Below are 7,141 nucleotides of genomic sequence, written 5' to 3' on the forward strand. Positions count from 1 at the left end.
CCGGACACTGTCTGATGCCCTGGCTAAGCACCTAGCGAACTGGCCGCTCTCGGGTTTTCTCGGCGCTCGTCCGCTAAAATTCATCGGACTGTCCCGTGAGCCACCGGACTGTCCGGTGAGACAACGGAGCAACGGTCAACTTCGCCCAATGGTCGACTGCGCTGACTACAGGGCAGTCTGCAGTGTAGAAGTTAGTCTACAAAGTCAGAACACATCGGACTGTCCAGTGCCGCAAGAAGACAGAAGACTTCAACGGTCAACAGATCCAAACCCCAACGGTCGGCTGACGTGGCATTCACCGGACAGTGAACAGTAGAGTGTCCGGTGCACCACCGGACTGTCCGGTGTGCCCATCGACAGCAACAATTGGAATAGTGGTTGGGGCTATAAATACCCCAACCACCACCATTCAAGCCATCCAAGCATTACAACTTCCTCATTCAATACTAGAGCAAAAGAATACACTCCAAAGACACAATCAAAGCATCAAATCCTCTCCAAGCTCCAAAATCAAGTCAAGTGATCAAAAGTGCTTAGTGACTTGCGAGAAGGTGATTTGTGTTTGTTTTGTTGCTCTTGTTGCTTGGTTGCTTTCTTCTTCTCATTCTAAACTTCTCAAGTCTTTTGTAAAGCAAGCAAGAGACACCTAATTGTGTGGTGATCCTTTAGGGGTCTTAGTGACCCGTATGATTAAGAAGAAGCACTCGACCGGTCTAAGTGACCGATTGAGAGAGGGTAAGGGTTGGAATAGACCTGGCCTTTGTGGCCTCCTCAACGGGGAGTAGGTTCCTTGGAACCGAACCTCGGGAAACAAATCGCCATGTTCACTTGTGTTGATCTTCATCACTCGATTTGTCTCTTCCCTCTCCTCTCTCTCTAAAGTTCCCTTACTCACATTGATTTGATTTTGCTCCCAAAGTTATCTGCATTGATTGAGCAACTCATAGCAAGGATAACTATCTTCCACACTCTGAATTAAATAATATTTACCCTAACCCCGGGCGAAGTGCGTGTTCAAAGTTTATAATTTTCAGGTTTCGCCTATTCAACCCCCTCTAGGCGACTTTCAATTAGATTATGATCCAACCATGTATCACATTTAAGACTTAAACCTTCCACCACCAGCTCGTGTAGATTTATAGAAAACCACCTAACAAACCATGATTATGTATACAATTAGATCATGATCTAATGGGTCGGGCCAAGAGGCTCGCTTGCACGCTTGCACATAAGACCTGATTGCATATTAGTTGTTGCCTAAGATAAGGCTACAACTAATACTCAATCAGGTCTTATGTGCAAGCGTGCAAGCGAGGTTTCTGGTCCCGTTAGATTAAGATTCAACCATGTATCACATTTAACACTTAATCCCTTCCACCACCAGCTTGTGTAGATTTATAGAAAATCCCCTAACAAACCACGATTACGTCTACAGTTAGATCATGACCTAATGGGCCAAGAGGCACGCTTGCACATAAGACCTAATTGTATATTAGTTGTTGCCTTTATCTTATGCCTTCTTATATTCTTTTACTCTATCTCTTTTGTCCACCATAGATACACCAAGAGGTTGTGATGGGGTTATTGCGCACTGTTGAGAACAAAAATTGCAGGTCGGACGGTCCGCCCCAATAGGCAGAATGGTCTGTGGTGGCTGAGCGGATGGTCCGTGCGTGAACATAATTAGTTATGGTTCCTGATTTCTTACGAGATTTGTTGGCAAAATCTGTGGGATTTGTTTGGGAGCCGATTTGTAATGGGTCCAGACCTCCCCCACTTATATAGATGAAGGGGTACGACCGATTGAACCCCCACAATCGATCCAATCATACCTTTTTGTCAAATTTACCTTATTTGCATTGTTCTTTCCATTCATTAGGAGTATGAGTAATCTAGCCTTATTTTGTCCCTAGTTTAGCCTTCCTCTACCTTAAATATTCACCTCTCTTCGACTCTACGTCGACTAGAGGCGTCTTGGGTGGCCTGCCGACCCCAACACAACCCTAGGATCTCTCGTCCTGATGGGGTCCCTTCCGGGAGGCGAGATTTAGGTTCTTTGCAAAGAAGACCCTCTACACATGTGCGGACCGTCTGACCCATAGCGTGGATCCTGCAGCGAGGTCGCGGACCGTCTGCACTCCCATAGAGAGCACCGTGAGCTGGTTTGTTCTAGTGTTTGGTGCGAGATCGGCACCAACACACATTTTGGCGACTTCTCTTGGACAAGGGTGTTTAGATCTACTAAAAATTGGTCACCATATGGCCATTTCTAAAGATCACACCGATGTCTCCGCCACCAACATCATCAAGCCAACCATGGGCGCACTCCTGGCTAATGACCAACAACCCTTTGACGACCTTGTGAGGCGCAAGGAGGAAGAGGTGCTACGACAACTCGCCGAGTGGCGCGAGAAGACCAAGGAAAAATACCTACCATACTTCATGGTGGATCGCCACTAGAAGATAATCTGTCAATGGGAGATCAATATGGAATCTCTGCTACCTTCACCTCAGACTCCCACTGTAAGTACTCCAGATCAATCTTTTAAACCTTTTATAGAACAATAGGGGATCAGTTAAAACAATATATAGATGAATCTGCTAAAGGATGGACACATTCAAATGAAAAATCTACTGCTCCTAATTTTCCGTCACATGAAACTAATACGGAGCCACCCGCACCTAACACATCGGCCACAAATGGGTCATCTTGACCTAGCCATTGTATGGTATGCCGATGAATACATTCATAGCGCCACCACAGCCACCGCCGCCTAGCACACGACCGGCTCTAGACATAGTTGTCCAACATATTTGCCTAGTTGTCTGGCGCAGGCCCTCTCACATACCACCCTGGTAGAGTCGTACATGGCCCAGTCGTCCAAGTATAACCTCGAACCGTTAGGCCCGATCGCGAACCATCTGGTGTGTTACGCCGGATCATCCAGGTATACATACGCAGAACTAGGAGCTACACATTATGCATAGTTTTTGCACCCATCACAGCAGCACTACACTACCCCACCGGCAACATATTATGACCATGCCATAGCACCTCATATGCACATGACCGAATATTCTTCGGCCACCACAGAGCCCAAGAGATATAGGACATGAGGGGTGGCACTAATAGGACACCTAATACTCATTTCGAACATCCCTAGGAGGAAAGCCGACAAAATAATGTTTAGCAACCTGAGGTTTTCACCCCCAAACTTAATGGACGATCACCAGACGTGGTGGAAAAAATTAGGGACAAGGTATCCGGGTTGTTCAGAGACAAGCCCGATGTTAGTGTGTCAGGCATGTGGTAGTCGTATTGGAAACCTTATAATCACTTATTTGACGTCATGCCATATCCGCAAGAGGCTAGGATACCAAATTTCTCTAATTTTTTTGTTGAAGGCGGGAAAAGCACGCACGAGCATGTAAGCCCGTTCTTAGCGCACCTAGGAGAATTGGCTGATAGGGAAGCCTACCATGTCCATTTATTCTCGTTGTCCCTTATTGTTACCACATTCGCATGCTACAAAACCTTGTTGCCTAACTCTATCAACTCTTGGGGAATTAGAGCAGAAATTTCATTAACATTTTTTTCTCAGGAGAGCATGAGTTAGAATTAGCTGATTTAGTTTTAGTTCGATAGGGGAACGGAAAATCGGTTAATGACTATATCCGGAGGTTCCGGGACACTAGAAACTGATGCATCTAAATCCATATTGTGGACAAACAGCTAGCGGGGCTAGCTTTTAATGGGTTGCAATCTTACCTAAAAGAAAAATTAGATTGCATCCAATTCTTTTCATTAGTACAATTGCACCAGCGAGTGTTGGCCCGTGAAAGCCGAAATAAAGAGACATCAAAATCGATTGGCCATAATGTGCATCTTGTGGAGTGCGATAATTCGGATGATGAATCCATGGATGTATATACCACCGAACTTGTTTGGTCAACGCAGGCCAAACCTTTGGCATGCTCTTCTTTATAGCCGATCCAAAAGAATCGACAAGAAGTTAAATTTACCTTTAATGTTGCCAAGTGTGACAGAATATTTAATGAGCTATTAAAAGGTGGTAACCTTAAATTAACTCATACTATTCCTCCTCTAGATGAACTAAAGAGACATGATTATTGCAAGTGGCACAATTCCTTTTCTCATGCCACCTATGATTATAATGTTTTCCATCGGTATATACAATCAACCATAAATAAGGGCCGATTGAGTTTCCAGGAAATGCAAATTAACAAGCAGACATTTCCTGTCAATGTAATAGAGCCGATGGATAAACAAATCTTGGTTCGGCAAAAGTGGCTGATAAAGACAAAGGCAAAATGTTATCGTTGGTAGTCCTTGCATGTCAAAAACATCGCAAGGAGTGATTACTTAGAAGGCTTTGGACAAAAGGACTAACAAGACTAGAGACGATGAGGGCAAGCACAATCGGGCAACCAATTAAAGCTCCATGTCCCGTGCATCGCAGATGGGACGGCGCTTGTGTGCGGACAGTTCGGAAACCACATGGATAGTTCGGCTCGTTCGGTCAGACGGTCCGGCAGTGACCAGAGCCCACAATGTCCATGTTCCTTCAGGCGTCAACAACTAGAAACATGTACGTCGAAGCAAAATTCATCTAAAACATTTGGTCGGCCCGTTAAAGTCGTTCTTGCTTTTGAAAAGGTTGTCCCTTGCGGTCGGCCAACAAAGCAACTCCAGTGACCCATAAAGGCAACACGACAGAATAAAATGACCCAAAAGGCAATGCAACAAGTGTCGTCTGTTCATCCAATAATGACATGGTATTTTTCACAAAGTTATTCATCGCAGATATATTTTCTTGTTCGAGCATGGGGTACTGCAGCAATGAACCTATATTACACATATCATCCCTCTAGTTATTCGGGCTGGTGGGACCATAATTTTGTACTCATTGATCCATTGATCAAGTAGTCATGGTCGAGAAAGATGCAATCCTAAACAACTTTTATGCATTAGAACTCTATTAAATAATCACCTTATTAGATTGAAAAGTCGGTGACTTGCATCAGGCTTAGCTCTTACTTCTGGAACAAGATGACTTGTGAGATCTATTATTCTTGAAGGGTGTTGGCAGTACATATGCTTTTGGTTCATTAACGTCCACCAGAAGGCAAGGGCATCTATTGAGCGCGAAAATTGTCTGTCAGACGGTAACAGTGGCGGCATGGATGGTCCACGCGTGAACATAATCAGTTAGGGTTCCTGATTTCTTATAGGATTTGTTAGCAAAATCTGTGGGATTTGTTTGTGAACTGACTTGTAATGGGCCCAGACCTCCACCACTTATATAGTTGAAGGGGTACAGCCGATTGAACCCCCATGTTCAATCCAATCAAATCTATTTAACAAATTTACCTTATATGCATTGTCCTTTCCGTTCATTTGTAGTAAGAGTAATCTAGGCTTAGTTTAGCCCTAGTTTAGCATTCCTCTACCTCAAATCTTCACCTCTCTTTGGCTCTACGTTGACTAGAGATATTGTGTGACCTGCTGACCCCAAGACAACCCTAGGATCTCTCCTCTCTGACGGTGTCCCCCCGAGAGGCGAGATTCAGGTTCTTCGCGAATAAGACCCTCTGCGCACGCGTGGACCATCCAGCAAGTGCATAGGGATAAGCACTTCTGCAGCGAGGTTGCAGACCGTCTGGCATAGGGCCGCAGACCGTCCACGCTCCCTTAGAGAGCACCGTCAGGTGATTCATTCTAGTGTTTGGTGCCAGATCAGCGCCAACACGCACTGACCACATATGCAATAGACATGAAATCATTGATTTGTTAATTTACTATGGTTATTTAATCATTCAAACAAGACCAAATCATTCTATTTGGTGGCTCAGGACCTTTTTATCAAATTTGATTTTCGTTTATCGCCTAACCCCTTAAATGGACATATAGTTCATTTATCGTTCTATTACAACCACCTGTCATGTGAAAACAGAAATGAAAAGGCAGTCAATCAAGTACAACAATGCTACTGTGTTAATTGCTATAGCTGTTATATGTTCTTTTCTATTTTAGTTCTTCAACGCCTTAGTACAATTTACTCCGTTTGTATAGTTTTGTATTGCGTTTACCATAGAAATATTTGTTTGTGAGGATCGTCAGCATGACTGAGATTTCAGGCCCTGGGCGAAAACTTACGTAGAGACCTTTTTGACCCTTGTATATATAATAACTATATATGTGCATATCTATTAGTATAATTTATAAACACACATAAGGTTCAAGCGGCAAAACATAATTAGCTAGCTATTGTCTATGGTATATGTGTACGTGTGAAGGTCGATCGTTGATGGCATGTCCTGGTGTTTATAGTCCTGTCCGAACTCTCCAGTCCTTTGGCGACGTGGTGGCAGCACCGCAGCGGGAATTATGTTTTCTGGATGTATTCTGTTGAGTTCTAACTTGGAAACTGGCTTACGTGAACAAGCCAACAACTACTTCTGGCTTATGTTACATGAGAAAGATAGTAGAGGCTGAACTGCTCGCTTAGCATTGGACAGTTAGGCCAACCAAATGAACATTGTTTAGATAAATTAAATAAGTACTATACTTAAGTATATACTTGAGGGAGCCCTAATATTTTCGGGGACCCGGGCGACCGTCCGGCTTGACCCCAGGTATGGCCCTCGATCAGCTCTTAGGGCTGATTTAGTGACCAAAAAATTGGAGAGAATCTATGAGGACATGGATCCTCTCCAATTCTCTAATCACTAAATCAACCCTTAAAAATACAAAAGGGATTTAGCTGAGTTAGTTAGATAATCTGAGTAGCACTCTTGGCAGATACCAAAGCATAGGTCTAAGGCTCGATCGTGTGACCTATGGTACCGCTATGTATAGATTGGGGAGAGGTTAAGTGATTTCCTCAGCCTATGTGGATAGTTGTAGCTCAGTTCATCTTAAAATTCAATTCAACGTATTAAAGACAATAAAATTTCTGTAGCATTGAATTGCCAGCTGAGCTCTCAGAGTTTTATTTACTGAATCAAAAGGCACAAATTTTATTACAGTTCGCAAATGTTGCTATTTGGTGTAATAGTTAGCACATTAAAACTAGCAAGATCCAAACAGAAACAGAAACTTGGAAGATACAAATGAAAA

Source organism: Zea mays, chromosome 4 (genome assembly GCF_902167145.1).
Source record: "Zea mays cultivar B73 chromosome 4, Zm-B73-REFERENCE-NAM-5.0, whole genome shotgun sequence".
In the NCBI taxonomy this organism is placed as follows: domain Eukaryota; kingdom Viridiplantae; phylum Streptophyta; class Magnoliopsida; order Poales; family Poaceae; genus Zea; species Zea mays.